Below are 19,649 nucleotides of genomic sequence, written 5' to 3' on the forward strand. Positions count from 1 at the left end.
ACCCACTGTAGATTATCAGTAGAGTCTATCACATACATCTGCCCTAAGACAATAGCTTTTATGAACACTGTGCTGAAGGTTCGTATTTGGGATTCCACATGGTAGAGTAAAAGAAGCAAGCAAAGAAGGGTGATTCAATTTCTAAATTAATTCTGAGGAAATAGTTTCGCATCAGATGTGAGCATAATATAAACCCCTCAAGAGATCTTTGAAAAACACATTGTATGGAATGGGAAGCTCTAAGCAATCTTATCCAGATATTAGAAGGAAGACATGCCACCATCTCATTTCCAAGAAATACAATTATAACAAATAGGGAAGAAAAATATTTAAAATTTCTCACACTCAGAATAAGGCCACATCTGACAAACAAGCCTTTACATTTGAGTGTCTATCCTTTAAGCAATAATTTTTCCTTTTCTCTGGATCTCTATGCACAGACACATACACATACCCACTGGTTTTATTTAAATAGACTCATGCAATTCTTTAATCAGACATTTTAAACTTCCATTCCCCACAAAATCCATTCTCAGTTTTTCTCCAAATGTCACAGATTTTCACAAAAGATTAAAAATTCACTACAATGTCAGAAATAGAGAGTGACATTATCATGCCACAATCTTAGAGTACAGTAATTTGAAGCTTTTTGGAACTGGATTTAGATAAAACTATTTGGATGTCAACATATAATATAATCTGAGTTTTTGCTTCACAAATGAAGAGTTACCTAAAAGAGATACAAAGATGACCTCCCCCACCAACTGCCCTCAAAACCAAGAATGAAGAGCCTAGCCCCATCAGAGAAATGGGCAGCCAACATTGTAACCCTTTGACTCTGCCATTTATTTGTAAGTTTTCCATCCTCTTTATTGTACATAATTGTTAAAAAAAAAAACTTGCAATATAAAAGTGTATACAATATGATGAGTTAACATTGTGAAAGATTCCCCACCATCATTCATACCTGAAAAGGAATGAAATTGTGTCATCCAGTTACTTTGAGACTGATTAGCAAATTTCAATTATACAACAGTATTATCAACTACAGTCATTATGCTATACATCAAATCCTGAGAACTTAATCATCTTATAAGTGAAAAATTTATATGCTTTTACCAATCTCTCCTCATTTCTTCTAACTCCTAGCCCCTGGCAGCCACTATTCTAAATTGTTTCTAGAAATTGAATTTTTTCCCTAGGAATTCATATACAAGTGATGCCATTTGTCTTTCTCTATATGGCTCACATAATGCCCTCAAGGTCTATTATCTGAAATGGCAGGATTTCCTATCATGGCTGAATATCCCATCGTGTGTGTGTTTGTGTGTGTGTGTGTGTGTGTGTGTGTGTGCGCGCGCGCGCACATCACATCTTCTTATGGATGGACACTTAGATTGTTTCCATATCTTGGCTACTATGAATAATACTACACTGAATTCAATGAATGTATAGATATCTCTTTGGTATCATGCTTTCATTTTCTTTGAATATACATCCAGAAGTGCAATTGCTAGACCATATGGTAGTTCTATCCTTAATTTCTTGAGGAACATACATATTGTTTTCCCTAGAGATTGTACCAGTTTACACTCCCACCAACAGTGTAGGAGGGATCCCTTCTCTCCACATTTTCACCAGCATTTGCTATCTCTTGTTTTTTTTTGATAATAGATGTCCCAACAGGTGTGAGGTGATAAATTATTGCAGTCTAATTTGTATTTCCTTGGTTAGTGATGTTGAGCACCTTTCCCTGTACATATTGGCCATTTATATGTTTTCTTTGGGAAAATGTCTATTCAGATCCTTAGCCCAATTTTTAAACTTAGAGTTTATTTTGCTGTTGAGTTGTACCAATATATTTTGTTATCAACCCCTGATCTCATGTATGGTTTGCAAATATTTTCTTCCATTCCACAGATTGTCTCTTCATTTTGTTGGTTCTTTGGCTCTGTAGAATTTTTAGTTTGATTCAATCCCATGTGTTTATTCTTGATTTTACTGCCTTTGCGCTCAGTGTCAAATCCAAAAAATGACTGCTAAAATCAATAGCAAGGAACTAAGTCTCCTGTTTTTCGCCTAGGAATTTTACAGTTTCAGGTCTTACTTTCAAGTCACTAATCTGTGATAAGTTGATTTTGTGTGTATGGTATAAAACAGGGACTCCATTTTATTCTTTTGCATGTGGCTGTCCAGTTTTCCCAACACCATTTGTTAAAGAAACTACAATTTCTCCATTATCTACTCTTGGTGTCTTTGTCAAAAATTAATTGACCATATATGCATGGTCATATATATGTCATTATTTCTGGGCTCTCTATTTTGCTCCATTGATCTATGAGTCTGTATTATGCCAATATTATATCACTTGACTGTACCATCTTGAGCCAGCATTTGATTATTCCCTCACCTCCTGGCACATGAGTGTGGTTTCCCATTTGACACTTAGGATTTCAGAGGGTCATTCTCTTCCCCAAGCTTCTTAGGGAACTCTGTTCTCAAGCAGGGACAGTTCTCTCCTTAAGAGGAATATCTGTGTCAGATGTACAGACAGTAAATTGCTCATTATATTACCAACATCTAACAGCAAGAACTCTAAGGAAAGAAGTAAGAAGAATTCTGAGATGGTAACGATGAGAAAATATTTTCTGAAGTATGTGTTATGCTAAATACTCTACTGGGCAAAGGGGGAAATACATAATAAACTGTCTTGATTCTTTAAGTGGAAGGTTAATCCTAGTGTTTGAAAAGTTATCTAACCTGTTAATGACTTTTAAGTAGCATAAATATCTAAGCATTTTGGAAAACAAAGTACTCTACAAAGAGTTTCATTTACTGCCTTTTTGGAGAACAGAAGGTTTAGGTAGAAATTTTTTTAAAAGATTTACCAAATGTGTATTAATCATCTTCTATGGGATTTTTGAAGAAATCAGAATAAGAAAAACATACCTTTCTTCTGACTTTTAGGATTTTGTTTCCTAAAGGGACAGGTCACTAAGAGTCAAACACAACTTCATGACTAAACAACAACAACAGAAATACAGATACATTAACTTATAGTTAGAAATTCAAATATCATGTACATAAAAATTAATAGTAAGAAAAATTGAGTGGAAGTCAAAGGAGCAGACTAAAGTTCAATGACAAAATCAGGTAACTGATTTAAGCAACAGTAAGAACTGGATACGGGACAATGGACTGGTTCAAATTGGGAAAGGAATATGTCAAGCTTGGATGACTCACAAGCTGGAATTAGATATGGAGATGACACCACTTTAATGGCAGAAAGTGAAGAGAAACTAAAGAGCCTCTTGATGAAGGTAAAAGAGGAGAGTGAAAAAACTGCCTGAAATCTCAACATTCAAAAAATGACATCATGGCATCAGGTCCCATCACTTCATGGCAAATAGAAGGGGAAAAAAGTGGAAACAGCGTCAGATTTCATTTTCTTGGACTCCAAAATCACTGCAGATGATGACTGCAGCCACAAAATTAAAAGACGTTTGCTCCTTGGAAGAAAAGCTATGACAAATCTAAACAGTGCATAAAAAAGCAGAGATATTACTTTGCCGACAAAAGTCTGTATAGTCAAAGCTATGTTTTTTCCCGTAGTCATGTACGGATGTGAGAGTTGGACCATAAAGATGGCTGAGCACTGAAGAATTGATGCTTTTAAACTGTGGTGTTGGAGAAGACTTGATAATTCCTTAGATAGCAAGGAGATCAAAGCAGTCAATCCTAAAGGAAATCAACCCTGAATATTCATTGGAAGGACTGGTGCTGAAGATGAAGCCCCAATACTCTGACCACCTGATGCAAAGAGCAGACTCATTAGAAAAGACCCTGATGCTGGGAAAGATTGAGGACAAGAGGAGAAGAGGGCGACAGAGGATGAGATGGTTGGATGGCATCATTGACTCAATGGGCATAAGTTTGAGCAAACTCAGGGAGACAGTGAAGGACAGGGAAACCTGGCATACTGCAGTTCATGAGGTTGCAGAGAGTCAGACACAACTTAGCGACTGAACAACAACCGGATGATAAAGACCATTACCAAACCAAACCCTTTACCATCTCATATTCCTGTTGCTTTCAGAGGGGCAGGTAATACCAGATTTTATTAATGTTCGGTCAAATCTCAAGTGTCATACTTCAGGGTTATCTTCATTCAATTCATCTTTCCTTTCTTCCTCTTCTCTTCACTGGTACCCACCATGGGTTCAAAAACAGTTGCAAAAATGAAACCCATAAATTTTAGCATCCAATGTTAATATGGAGAATCTGAAACTCAGCACATTTTTAGTACCTCACTGCAGCTTTGTGAAATACCTTAAAACAAATTATATACTCCAAGGACATGAGTTTAACTGCAAGAGACATCCATCCACTATATTTTCACTATGTGCATCAGACTGGGTTTGGGTTTTGGTTGTTTTGTTTTAGTTTGTTTTTTTTAGATATTTTTCTCTAGAATCAAAAGACATACATATTATACAGCTTTCAGATAAGAATTAACTGATATCACACATTCTGTTTTTAACACTCACGTACATTTTCACAGCATTTTCTTCTCATATCACTCTAAGTTGTTTTGTTAATTACACACACTTAGTCATTATGATTACAAAATCATAATTATACCTAAGTGATTTGACAGCGGCACATCCCCATTATGAGAGTGTGAATTCTGAGCTTGTTTTCTGAGCTATTAACCATCATTAGATATGAGAAATTGCAGTCAATTTTCACTATGTTATCCAACGTGTCACTCAAGGATTTAACAAATGCTTAGAAATGTGCTTAGATCATAATCTGAACACCAATTTCTCTGTGAAACTTCATTATATCAAAACAAATACAAGCCTGTGTGTACAATACTTACATTTATAAGTATGCAAGGTTTTGACGCTATAATTAAAGTCTCTTTCATTGCATATTTAACACACAATCTGTGTTTACGTAAAGTTAAGGTCTTGCAAAGAATTACTGGTTTATTCACTAAGGAAATGAAATATGCCAGCTGGCTTGTGAAATTAGACTATTTTGTTTATACCTCGGTAATCTCCAAAACCAGAAAAATACAGAACATATACTTCTGTGTAATAAAAGTTTATTTATATATGCAAGCTTCATGAGAGTATCAAAAATACATCATACACAGGTGTAGCCCTTTTAAGAAAAACAATAAGCCAATATTTACTGAAAAAATTAAGCATGGCAGCTAGCATTTTAAAGACATTCTGTGCTATTCCAAAAGATTGTGCTGTGATGTTAAGTTAAAAAAGTAGATAGAACTAGCAACACAATGTGATCTCAGTATTTTTTGATAAAGGTTCTTCCTCAGGTCAACTCTTGAGTGCAATAATACTTTGTTCAAATGAAAGCACTTATAGATGTCTAATATTTCAAAGACAGGTGAATAAATAGTGGCCACGAAACTCATTTTGCCTTCTCCATCCCTACTCTCCTCTCTGAACTTAGCCCAAGATGATTTCCAAAACCATATTCAGAAAAACTATAGTAAAAAGTACTTAATATTTTATATCATGTTGAGGTGGGGGGTATCACTTTAAATAGCACACTTGTTAACTAAAAAGAGGGACAGGCTTTCAGTGCTGCAAATCCAGGATGACTTTCAGAAATTGGGTATGTGGCACCATTTGCCATTTATTTTTTGTCTGGATGGGCAATAGTCCTATTCTCAGACTATGCTGTAATATTTAAGATTATCTCCAGTGAATCTTTGGATGCTGGGTTAGTGATAGAGAGCTACTAAGAAATTATCTGTCACTCCTCCATGGACAGCACATAAAAATTAATAGCAGCTCACAAGTTTATTTATCTGAGTAGTTGAGTTTTTGTTTCATTTTGTGTTTAATGTCACAGTTGGAAAAAATCTGAAGCAATACATTTCCATCAGACTTAAGAGTGAGTAGGTTGGTTTCAAACTCAAAGTGAAACCACTTTATTGCTCTCTGACACGGCTCTAAAGTCCGTAGAAAAACAGAACACTATACTGCTGTCCATTATGGGATATATAATAAAAGAACCTCAAATCCAATTTAAGGCTGCACCAATATCAGTAATTTGTGGAGTCAAATAAAGTTATTTTAGTGGGTAAAAAAAAAAAAATCAGCCAAAATACTTGTTTTCTGAGTGGACCAGATGTTTGTATAATGGTCCTGGAAATAGACCTCCTGTCAGTACTCCCTAAGAGAGGAAGGGCGAACTGGACAATGAAAGGACTCACATAACTCAGATTTCATTGAGCAAAGCTCAACTCTCACAACTAGCGGGGAAAATAATAAACTGTCTTTTACTCAACAAATATATATCGAGACTTAATACAATGTCATTGTTCTAGACACCTGGGACCAAACAAAGAACCAGAAAGAAATACTTTCCCTTGCAGAGTTTACATTCTGTCTGAGAGGAAAGTAGACATTTTAAAAGCTAATTTCTATAATAATAGGCGTTAAATGCCATAGGACCAGAAAACAAAGCAGGGTAGGAATGAGATGTGTGTGAGATGGGGTAGGCTTTGCAATTTTAAATAAGGTGGTCAAGGTGGCCCTGACCCAAGACTTAGGAGAAGGTTGGAGAGCAAACCAGACAGACACCTGGGAAAATAACATTCCAGGCAGAAGGAACAGCCAATGCAGAGACCCTACCATAGCAACCTCATTTGCCTGTTCATAGAGAAATGAGGAAGCTCTAGTGGCAGGAGCAGCAGTGACAAGAGAATAGCAGAAAATAAGATCTGAAGCCTGGCTTTATATGAGGTGGTCTCCCAACCAACCTCCTGCTCCAGGCAAGGCCAAGTCTTGGTCCACAGTTGCCTCCCCTGACCCCTAGCATCACTTAGGTATGAAAGATCTAAATCTCACCTTTGGACACCTTCAGGGGATATAGCAGTTTTGAGTCTCCTTTATCTCAAATATGTATATTCTCTCTTCTTTACTGCCCATTTAGTATTTTTCTTTAGGATAATGAAATTATAAATACAAAAGTTTTTGTTTGTTTGCTTGCTTTTAAATTATTTCTTCTAGTACTTTGGATGTTTTGTAGCCAGTTTAGAGAACTTACGCCTGCCAACTTACCAGAAATATTTAGCTAAATCATATAAAATTGTCACATTTATAAGTTAAAAAGCATCAAATATTGGAACCTCCAAATAGCCTTATCACACCTCTTGCAGTATTTCTTCATTACTTTCAATACCTTAGTAGCCAGAAATACATGTGGCATATATTTTGAAATACATGTGGCAAAGACTGTTGGTTGCCTACACAGTGGCCACTTCCTCCATCTTTTTGGTAACAGAACTTGACTTTTATTCAAGATGACACTGACCCCAGCGAGCAGCACCTATTCCCAATCTCCTTTGCAGGTAGGTATGGTCTTTGTCTAAGATCTGTCCAATGACATATAAGCAGATGCATTATTAATATGTAGAACTTTGAGAAAATTTTCTTAGAGAGGAATTCACTTGACAGGGAGGTTCTTGGTGCTTTTTCTCTTTCCTCCCTTTTTCTCCTTCCTGCTTCCTTGAATGTCATTGTGATGGCAGGAGCCCCAGTAGTCATAATAAACCATGAGCTATCACTGAATATAGTAGCCACAAGCAAAAGTGACAGAAAACAGATAACAGGGTATCAGAGTCACTGATGACCTTGTGAAGCTTTCAATAGTAGCCCTGGAGTAACAATATGCAGACATTTTTAATGGAATAGATTAAACCTTATATTTAGGCCTCATTTCTATGGGTTTGTTTTTTTTTTACTATGTGATTTATTTAAAACCTAACTTTAGATAAATAAATACAATAGAAATTATTTTCAAAAATTAATCTATTTAAAAGTGGTAAGAGAAATCATTTTAGGTTTTTTCACCCACTGATTAATTCAACAACCAGTTATGTATGTAGGAAAAACACCACCTAATCCTCTAGAAATGTATAGACCAAATGAGTTTTTAAATTTTTGTTTTCCTTTGGAAAATAAATTTGTGGTCATGGTATATTAAGTTTGTGATGGCATTGTTGATCATCATCTTAAGAATGTTAAAGCAGGTATGACAATTTATGAGTACATAGATGAAAATCTTTAGGAGTTCAACTTATTCCACATGAAGCTATTTAAATTTTATTTTTTTCTCTCTGAAAAATGAATCTGCAATTTCCTTTCATTTGCTTCACCAGATTTAATTATTAGATTTTATAGCATTGCATCTTAATACTAGTTTCTGAGTAAAATTAATATAAAGCATGTGGTTACTAAAACTAGAAAAACCATTACTGCAAAATTCTAATATTCTGAGAACTGTTTACTATTAAGATAGTCTAATCTTTAGTTAAACTATTCTTAAGTGTAAGCTGATGTGGAGAAAGTTAATGTACATTTTAGTGCTTCTAATGAATATTTTAAAAGTCAGTAAAGGAGTAATAAAAATACAGATTTGAGAACACTTATCAACATTTATACCTCAATAAGCCAAAGAATAATTATAAAATTTGAAATAATTTTGAAATATATAATATGCTTGTAAGTTTTAAAATGTAAGAGTACAATGGTCCTCATGAATTAAACTAATGAGATTTTTAAATCTCACATTAAGTTGGTCATTGTCTAATTATTTGAATCAGTGGCTCTTAATTCTATTCTGGGAAATAATGCCATTCATTGCAGTTTCCACTGGTCAATAGTCAAATAATAAGAATAAAGACAATGCAGTAAGTGTTTAATAAAACTGACCGAATTCAATTTATAAGGACTGGAATGTTCTTCATAGAGAATAGACTGGTGGTGGCCAAAGGGAAGGGAAATGGGAGAGAGATGGACTGGGAGTTTGGGTTTAGCAGATGGAAACTAGTATATATAGAATGGATAAACGATAAGGTCCTCCTGTATAGCACGGCGAACTGTACTCAATATCCTGTGATAAACCCTAATGGAGAAGATTATAAAAAGAATATATGTATGCATGCGTGTGTGTGTGTGTCCTAACTGAGTCACTTTACTGTACAGATACTTAATAGAATGTTTCTTGCTGTGTCTTTGGGGAGACCCAAGGCATAGTGCTGCACGCCTAGCAATGTCATCCACAAGAGACAGCTCTCTATACTCAACAAACTCTACAAACCAAGACACAAGCTTTCCATATATAACTTATTAATTGGGGAAAAAAATTTTTAAATAACTATTCAGTGAATAAGCCAAACAAAAATTGGATCAGGTAATCACATCAACATCCCCCTTGAGGGACAGAAGGTACCACTTCAAATGTGGTACCTGAGAAGGACATGTTATCACTTTTGTGGTATTCAGAGCAGGAATGTATATCCTCCATATAATCATAAGGAAACATTATACAAAAATTAAGAACATTTGACAAAGAAACTAGACTGTATTCTTCAAAACTATCAATGTCATGAAAGACAAAACACAGTTAAGGAACTGTCCTAAATGAAAGGAGACCGGATGCGATGTGTAATCTCAGACTGGAAGGGGGAAATTTCAGTTAAGGGTATTATAAAAACAAGTAACAGAGTTGGAATATGAATGATATATTAAAGTATTGCATCATGTTAAATTCTGTGAATTTGATAACCTTAAATGATTATGTAAAAATATTCTTGATTTAAGAAAACTAGAGTATTAAGAGGTAAAGAAGTATGATGTATATAATGTATTTTTCTGGGGAAAAAAACAGAAAAACTGTGTGTGTGTATGCTGCTGCTTCTGCTTAGTCGCTTCAGTCATGTCCAACTCTGTAAGACCCTATAGACTGCAGCCCGCCAGGCTCCTCTCCATGGGATTCTCTAGGCAGGAGTACTGGAGTGGGTGGCCATACCCTCCTCCAGGGGATCTTCCTGACCCAGGAATCAAACCCTGGTCTCCTGCATTGCAGGCAGATTCTTTACAGCTGAGGCACCAGAGAAGCCCATATATATATATACACACATATATACATACATATATGTATGTATATATGGAGAGAGAGAGAAAGAGAACAATGGAACAAATGCAGCGAACTGTTCAAATTTGGTGAGTCTGGATAAATGTTATACAGAAATTTCTGTTACCTCTGTTTCTCTGGAAAACCCTGATATAGAACGTAGACAGAAAACCATTCTGGTCATGACTCTTGATGGAACAAATCATTTGTAACAGACCAATGTCTTCACAGAAATGACAAGGACACTGCTGATTTGTCCAAAATAAAGTTACAACGTAAAGAGCTCATGATCTTTCAGCTATTGTGCCCAGGGATAGAATTAAACTAGAGAATCAAAGAAATTACTGAAAAAATTATATCCTAAAATTCTGCTTGCAAAGGAAATATCAAGTTCTGGGGTTTTTTGTTTGGTTTGCTTTATTTTTTTTTTATTTTTTTTAGGATTTTTTTTCTCTCTTCTTTTGAGTTTCCTTGCCCTTTTCTCTTCTTGGATGGAGAATGGCCCTACTGAGAACAAATAGGAATGAAAGATACCCACTCCTTTTCTCTAGTAGCTATTCTTCCTTTTGGTAAAGAAAACCCCAGTGCTATATCTGGGCACATGGCTCCCCAGCTCCAGATTCTATCTCTGAGACAGTTTGGTGTTGCTAACAGCGAAGTATGGGCCGATGGGATGTGAAGGAAATGATGTACTTGACTTCTAGATTGTCTTCTTAGAAAGATACTTGTCCTAGATATAGTCTGCCCTGAATCCCTCCCACTATCCAGGATGTGACAACGATGGGGACAACCATGGAAGCCATACATGTTGAGGACAGTAAAGACGCCCCCCAGTTCAGGGACCACTCACCTCTAAACTGCTATGTGAGAGAAATAAACTTTTGTCTTATTTATGCCACTGCATTTTCAGGTCTGTATGGTATAACACCACCCTAATGAACATACAAATTATTACTGAGAGTAGCGCCCAGGAAAACACGCTTTCCAACACCTTCTTCAAAGTTGGCCAAAGAAGGGAAGAACTCTCCAGAGGTCACAGCCAATGGCAAAAGGAACAACTCTATGGGCAGAGGCAGCAAGATGGGTCCTCCAAGGAACTCACCCTCCTACTAGAGGAGAGACCTCACAATTTCTACTCAATAGGATTTGATAACTATGCTAACACTAACTGTTGTATATCCCCACTCTCCCTCTAGAATACAAAATGTATTTTCCTATTGCTACTCCACCATTGTACATCAGGTATGGTGACAGGATGGATGATATCTTGCCTTTTATTTTATAAATTAGTGAACCTAGAAGAGCTGCACCAAAACCCAGCAAAGAGGACAGGCACCACTCAGAGGTCCTAGACTTTGATGTAGATGTAGCATGGGTGCCTCTCTCTCATAGAAAGGGTACCTGTTCTATGTAGGGGAGAAGAGTCAACAAGGGTACACATTGAGACAGGTATGCATGAATGAGCAGAGAAATGTGGGAGGTCAGAGAGGTAGACCATGGAGAAGTCACCAAACTGTGCTCCCTTCTTCCTCAGAGGGAGCGAGTCCCCAGATTTTTAGCTGCTCATATACGGCCATACATCTGGAGACTATGATTTCTAATCTTTCTTGCACTAAAGTATGGTGATGCAGCTAAATTTAAATCAATAGGCTATGAAAAGAAGTGTTAGATATAATTTCCAGTCATGTCCTTAATCATTTCTGCAGAACTTTCTTTTCCTTCCTTCTCAAGAGCTGGGAGACGCCACCACAGAGGTCACCACTGAAGTTTTATGTAAGGGTGATACAGCTACCGCTCCAGCCCAAATTCCTTAGCTCTGGGCTATTATGTGAAATGGGAATAATCTACCTATTTCCAGTCTCTTTGTTGTAACATCTCAGCCAATCATTAGATAATATAAGTTTAATTTAGCTTTGGGGAGCTTGACTCTAAAATAATATTTGACACTCCAAGAAAAACAATAGGAAAATGCATATATTAGAAGAATATGAAAACTGAATATTCATAGCTACTTTAAGAACTAGAAGTTGTAAAAAAAAAAAAAGAAAGAAAGAAAAAGAAGAAAGCATAGCCAAAAGCATACCTGATCACTTATTTTTTCATTCTCAGGAAAATAAAATTTGGCTTGTTAAGTTGAAGTTGCATTTAAGACAAAATACATATGCATAATGTTACATGCCTGCTGGACAAGAGAACATAGCTGCTTAAAATGAATAAACTTGGCTAACAGATCAGATTTTTACTGTGTAAGAATTTAAAATGATATGAATTTCAGACGATAAGAATTTCACTATGTAATATATATACAATATTGCAGCTATGCTTCAGTTTCCTAAATATGATGATATGCCAAGTGGATTTGTTATTTTGGGTGTGGCAGATCACTGTGATACAATATTACTCTAATCCCGCTTAACAAAGCACATCAAACTAATGATAAAAGTGGTAAGTAATATATTTGAAGAATGAAATTTACTTCGCTCCAGTTTATACAGTGAGAGGTAAGGCTGTAATCAGCCTCTGACAAACATCACCCTAAATTCCTGGAGATAAAAGATTATGCTGAAAGTGCCTCTGTACCTTAACAGAGCTTCTTTGAAGATGCTAGAAAACCTTTTAACAAATTAATTTTTCTTATTCACTTTTACGATGGCACATAAATCTACCATCATAAAATCAGTGAATATACTATTCTTCTCTTTGAATACTCTGCATAAAGCAAAGAAATCCAGTAATGAAATCCAGTAATAATAAAAAAACATTTGAGGTTATATAAATGTGTGTGTGTGTGTGTGTTGTGAGTGTGTACCCTGTCACAAGACAAAGAAGCTGATGAGATTTGAGGGTTTAGACTTAGACAACCAAAGGATATAGGGGAACAGTACTGAGGGAATATGACAAGGTTATTTTTTACAGAAATGTCAATAGATTAAATTTGGAGTCACTCTGCCCTTAATATAATAGTTGTCATAAACAAGGAAGCTTGAGTTATCAGCTGTTCACATAAGCAGCTTTAGAGAATCAGGGGAAAAAAAAGATTAAATGGATATAATTTATAATCCGGGCTCTCTGTAATCCTAGGGCTTTCAATACCAGACTTTCTCTGAGCCTCTGGTTGGGTCTCATTCCTGACCTTCATCACGACACTGGTTGACATTGGACTGTGCTGGTGTCAGCCTATCATTCCTCAAAAGAATAATACCAATAATGCAAATACAACCTATCGGACTTTCAATCCCTAAGATTTTCACAACAACAATCAATTTTTTAAAAAGTACCCAATTTCCTACTTAATTCTGTAGGCAGACAAAACACAAACCTACCAGACTTGGACACTGCACTGACCTTTTGAATACTCGGTATCCAGTTTCTGTTGTGTGTATGTACTATATATAAATATACACAAAAATACAAAAACATTTATTTATAACAGGTTCTCTTTCTTGCCTGAAGTGAAGTGAAGTGAAATGAATGGCGCTCAGTCGTGTCCGACTCTTTGCGACCCCATGGACTATATGGTCCATGGAATTCTCCAGGCCAGAATACTGGAGTGGGTAGCCTTTTCCTTCTCCAGGGGATCTTCCCAACCCAGGGATCGAACCCAGGTCTCCCGCATTGTGGGCAGATTCTTTCCCAGCTGAGCCACAAGGGAAGCCCATTTAAACCATAAGTGAATCCCAAATTAGTCTGACACTAAATGGAATTTCTTTTTGTGATATTGCCTATTTCTTGTCTACTATATAACAAACCAAGCTCTATAAACAACTCCATGGAAAATACTAGCATCAATGTTTAGAAATAATTTTTATCTTCTCCAGATAACATATTAAGTCAAATTACAGATGATGAGCTTTTTATTAAAGTTATTTCTTCTAGAATATGGTATACTATTTTAATTTCCTAAGGGCGAATTTTTTACTTAATTTATGAAATAAGTTTACTTATATATGTGAACAGTACATGAATAGTAGAAACTGTATTAGTACAAATATGAATTCCTACTCCCTGAAACAGTTATCTTAAAGAAGATAATAATAAAGACTAACAGTTTTTAAGGTAGGCTTCCTGGATTTGAATCCCAACTCTCCCATATACTAGTTACTTAACTCTGGTCAAGATTAAGAAACCAAGTTTTATTTTCCTTATCTTATTATTTCTACACATAAAAATGAAAGTCTACTGTTAGAGTCAGTCAAAAAGAGTTATGTACCTATCTACAATGGACTAAATGTGTCTCTTCAAAATTCATTAGGCTTCCCTGGTGGCTCAGACAGTAAAGAATCTGGCTGCAATGAAGGAGACCCTGATTTGATCCTTGGGCTGGGAAGATCCCCTGGAGAAGGGGATGGCACCCACTCTAGTATTCTTGCCTAGAGAATTCCATGGACAGAGGAGCCTGGTGGGCTACAGTCCATGGAGTCGCAAAGAGTCGGACATGACTGAGTGACTAATGTTTTCAAAATTCATATGTTGAGATCCTAATCCCAATGTTGATGGTATCAGGAGGTGGAACTTTACAGAGTTAATTAGGTCATGAGGTGGAGAACTCATGAATGAGATTAGTTTAAAAGAAGAGGCCAGAGAACTAGTTAGGTCTCTACTCTGCCATGTGAGCATACAATGAGAAGAGAGCTATCTAAAGCCAGGAAGCAAGCCTTCACCAGACACTGGATGTGCCAGCCCCTTGATCTTGGATTTCTCAGCCTCCAGAACTATGAGAAATAAATGTTTGTTGTTTAAACCACAGAGCCTATAGTAATTTGCTATAGCTGCCCAAACAGACTAAGACACCATCCCACAAAGTGACGAAAAGACGGATTTCTCCTTTATTACCACTGAGCAGAACCAAAAGAAGTAAATTAATATAAATGTAATTACTGCATAAGATAAAATATATTTTAAAATATCCAATTTGTCCTCAAGGTGTTATGCAATTTACAATGTGCATATTAATGTATCAGATCAGATCAGATCAAATCAGTCGCTCAGTCGTGTCCGACTCTTTGCAACCCCATGAATCGCAGCACGCCAGGCCTCCCTATCCATCACCAACTCCCAGAGTTCACTCAGACTCACATCCATCGAGTCAGCGATGCCATCCAGCCATCTCATCCTCCGTCGTCCCCTTCTCCTCCTGCCCCTAATCCCTCCCAGCATCAGAGTCTTTTCCAACGAGTCAACTCTTCGCATGAGGTGGCCAAAGTACTGGAGTTTCAGCTTTAGCATCATTCCTTCCAAAGAAATCCCAGGGCTGATCTCCTTCAGAATGGACTGGTTGGATCTCCTTGCAGTCCAAGGGACTCTCCAGAGTCTTCTCCAACACCACAGTTCAAAAGCATCAATTCTTCTGCGCTCAGCCTTCTTCACAGTCCAACTCTCACATCCATACATGACCACAGGAAAAACCATAGCCTTGACTAGACGAACCTTTGTTGGCAAAGTAATGTCTCTGCTTTTGAATATGCTATCTAGGTTGGTCATAACTTTCCTTCCAAGGAGTAAGCGTCTTTTAATTTCATGGCTTCATGACTGCATCTCTAGTGATTTTGGAGCCCAGAAAAATAAAGTCTGACACTGTTTCCACTGTTTTCCCATCTATTTCCCATGAAGTGATGGGACCGGATGCCATGATCTTCGTTTTCTGAATGTTGAGCTTCAAGCCAACTTTTTCAATCTCCACTTGCACTTTCATCAAGAGGCTTTTGAGTTCCTCCTCACTTTCTACCATAAGGGTGGTGTCATCTGCATATCTGAGGTTATTGATATTTCTCCCAGCAATCTTGATTCCAGTTTGTGTTTCTTCCAGTCCAGCGTTTCTCATGATGTACTCTGCATATAAGTTAAATAAGCAGGGTGACAATATACAGCCTTGACGAACTCCTTTTCCTATTTGGAACCAGTCTATTGTTCCATGTCCAGTTCTAACTGTTGCTTCCTGACCTGCATACAAATTTCTCAAGAGGCAGATCAGGTGGTCTGGTATTCCCATCTCTTTCAGAATTTTCCACTGTTTATTGTGATCCACACAGTCAAAGGCTTTGGCATAGTCAATAAAGCAGAAATAGATGCTTTTCTGGAACTCTCTTGCTTTTTCTATGATCCAGTGGATGTTGGCAATTTGATCTCTGGTTCCTCTGCCTTTTCTAAAACCAGCTTGAACATCAGGAAGTTCATGGTTCACATATTGCTGAAGCCTGGCTTGGAGAATTTTGAGCATTACTTTACTAGCGTGTGAGATGAGTGCAATTGCGCGGTAGTTTGAGCATTCTTTGGCATTGCCTTTCTTTGGGATTGGAATGAAAACTGACCTTTTCCAGTCCTCTGGCCACTGCTGAGTTTTCCAAATTTGCTGGCATATTGAGTGCAGCACTTTCACAGCATCATCTTTCAGGATTTGGAATAGCTCAAGTGGAATTCCATCACCTCCACTAGCTTTGTTCGTAGTGATGCTTTCTAAGGCCCACTTGACTTTACATTCCAGGTGTCTGGCTCTAGGTCAGTGATCACACCATCGTGATTATCTAGGTCATGAAGATCTTTTTTGTACAGTTCTTCTGTGTATTCTTGCCATCTCTTCTTAATATCTTCTGCTTCTGTTAGGTCCATACCATTTCTGTCCTTTATCGAGCTCATCTTTGCATGAAATGTTCCTTTGGTATCTCTGATTTTCTTGAAGAGATCCCTAGTCTTTCCCATTCTGTTGTTTTCCTCTATTTCTTTGCATTGATCGCTGAAGAAGACTTTCTTATCTCTTCTTGCTATTCTTTGGAACTCTGCATTCAGATATTTATATCTTCCCTTTTCTCCTTTGCTTTTCGCTTCTCTTCTTTTCACAGCTATTTGTAAGGCCTTATACCTTTCTTTTGGGACTATTTTAAGCATAACCCTGGATCAGTGTTCTCTTGAGAGCAAAGTAAAACCCCCTTTCTGTGGTTGTGCATGAGCACACTTTGTCCCTTCTAAAAGCCTTTGCATTTGGAATATTCTCTTTTCCTACCATACCCTTTCTTTAATATTCTACTTTAAAATCATTCTAAAAGTCTTTCAAAAATAATGTCATTTGACTTCCATCACTGTGCAAACCTTACCCACCTACACTCAGGACAACTCCTCAACTCTCTTTTCCTATGTCTTTTCACAGAAGGATCATCTTCTCGCTCACCCAAATTGCAAAATTTAGAGTCATTTTTTTTTATTTTTCCTTCTCCCTCACCTCAGCACACTCACTCCACAAGCTCATTCTAGTCCATTATCAAATTATTTGTTAGTGTAAGCAACATCCACTCCCTCCACCTCACCCCCAGGCAAACTATTACTAATTAATGTACTTTAAGTGGCTATTCTTTCTTCCTTGAAATAATGTAATATTTTCTCATTTTCCTATCTTTCAACATATGCCCCATTTCTTTTATGTCTTTCCCATTGTTTCCAAATATTGGATATTAAGTATATACATCCACAGTCTCAAGTATAGGATTAAATTTAGAATCTTCTAATTTGTATTTCAATCACATCACTTATGATGCTTGAGGAAAATGATTAAAATTATGTATTTAATAACACAGTAGCCTCTGATGCTTAATCCTTCTTATATACAAGAGCTGTTATGGGTCAGCTCTCCAATGTACATTAGTAAGGAATGAGCCTGCCCTCAAAGCACATTACAGTATGCCCTTTCTTAATAACTCACTAGTAATACCACACACAAAACTGCTTAATAGCCAACTTTCCATTTGGACTTTGATTTTTAAAAGAGATAGGATACTCAATATATCTCATGCTTTAGAAAATGCAGAATTTAACGGCCAAGAATATTTCTGTTTATGTATAGACAGAGGCTGTTAACACAACATGAGAGTAAAATAATCGAAAACTACCTAAAGGTCAACCTCCTGTTAAAAAATACTGAGAGCTATTTTTAAAAATCAAACACTTTATCCTGCATGAAGGTGGTATATTTTTTGGTGAAACTTCTGCTTCAAAGAGGTGATTAATTCTCAATTGGATGCAGAAATTCAGCAAAGTTAACATTTTATAAATGACATGAAAAGTGGTGGTGGTGTTTTACCCCAGGTTGATCATCTTAGAGCTATTCTCCTGAATATAGTCCTTCTTCTCTCACATTAGTGTCATTTATAGCATCCAAATGCATTTGAATTCAGCAGATTTCTTGGAACCCCAGAAGGGATTCACTATAGATCTTTTCCAAAGTTAATGTCTTTTTATTTGCATAAAAATACAATCCCATCATGGCTTCCAATCAGAGGCAATAGGAGAGCATTGTAAATGTCTAGTCTAAAGACATTCATATTTGAATAGATTGTGAGGATGGAGCTTCACATTCATTGTTGACCTTTGCCTTTTATCGCTGAATAATATATACTACAAAAAAATACACAAGCTTAGAAAAATTATCTCCCACAAAGATGCAGGAGTTTATCTGAAGGATAGACCTTGTCGTGTGTTTCATAGCAAAATGCCATCAACCTTTTCTTCAAAGTCATGGAGAAACCTCTACACAGATTCCAAGGATAGAAAGTGTTTGAAAACATGATAGAGGGATAGTATGGGGAGGGAGGAGGGGGGAGGGAGGAGGGAGGAGGGTTCAGGATGGGGAACACATGTATGCCTGTGGTGGATTCATTATGATATTTGGCATAACTAATACAATTTTGTAAAGTTTAAAAATAAAATTAAAAAAAAAAAAGAAAACATGATCTTTTAAATCTGTGTTCTACGTAAGTACTAGAATCCCCCGTTTTAGGAAACTGTATAAGGTTGGAGCCATAACACTTTGATCTTGCCATTGTTCCCTACTTGGAAGGAGATGCAAAGTGATTAAACTGATGAGATTCTGGATGAGCCAAACATTCTCAGGACCCAGAGCTAGACTTGTTTGAATTTCCTGAACTTCAACACAGTACATTAACAGGGAATGAAGGAAGGGCATTTTAGTCATTTATTCACTCAGCAGTCCTTCATTAATGGGGTGTGCTGGTTGGCTTGTAATATAGTGCCTGCTTACACCTATTGTCCTGGTATAATTATTAATAGTGTCCCCTCAAAAGGGCCCTTTGGACTACAGATTATTTGGTAAGCCTATGAACTTAAGGTGACATGTACGCCAGATCTATTTCAGGTTTCAGGTAATGAACAAAGTCTTCTGGTCAAGGAATGAAATCCTTTCCTTACCTAACATCACAGTCAATCAATCACATAGGAGTATTATACTGTGAGGTAGAATCTGACGTGCAAAGGCTTTGTCAGTAAGGAAAAAACCTCTGAGCACCAGGACAGAAAAACAGCTAGGCTAATGTGGGTTAAGAAACCAGAGGACTTGGAGGCAAACTTGGATGGCAAGATTGAGATTATGTAGGAAACTTTACTTATCTAGCTACTCAGAGATCAAAGGGTGTTATCTTGCAAATACCCCTAGAGATGATGGGTTAGTATTTAAGAAAAGAATCACACTGTAATGATACCTAACAGACTGGTTCCAAATAGGAAAAGGAGTTCGTCAAGGCTGTATATTGTCACCCTGTTTATTTAACTTAAATGCAGAGTATATCATGAGAAATGCTGGACTGGAAGAAACACAAACTGGAATCAAGATTGCCGGGAGAAATATCAATAACCTCAGATATGCAGATGACACCACCCTTATGGCAGAAAGTGAGGAGGAACTCAAAAGC

General features: G+C 36.9%; 1 protein-coding gene across 38 annotated transcripts in view; it reads right to left on the bottom strand.

Annotated features, from left to right (window-relative positions):
* Positions 1 to 19,649, bottom strand: part of LOC129621292 (uncharacterized) — a 694,734-nt gene that overhangs the window by 262,033 nt on the left and 413,052 nt on the right. The window lies entirely within an intron of this gene.

This window comes from Bubalus kerabau, chromosome 10 (genome assembly GCF_029407905.1).
Source record: "Bubalus kerabau isolate K-KA32 ecotype Philippines breed swamp buffalo chromosome 10, PCC_UOA_SB_1v2, whole genome shotgun sequence".
NCBI lineage: Eukaryota > Metazoa > Chordata > Mammalia > Artiodactyla > Bovidae > Bubalus > Bubalus kerabau.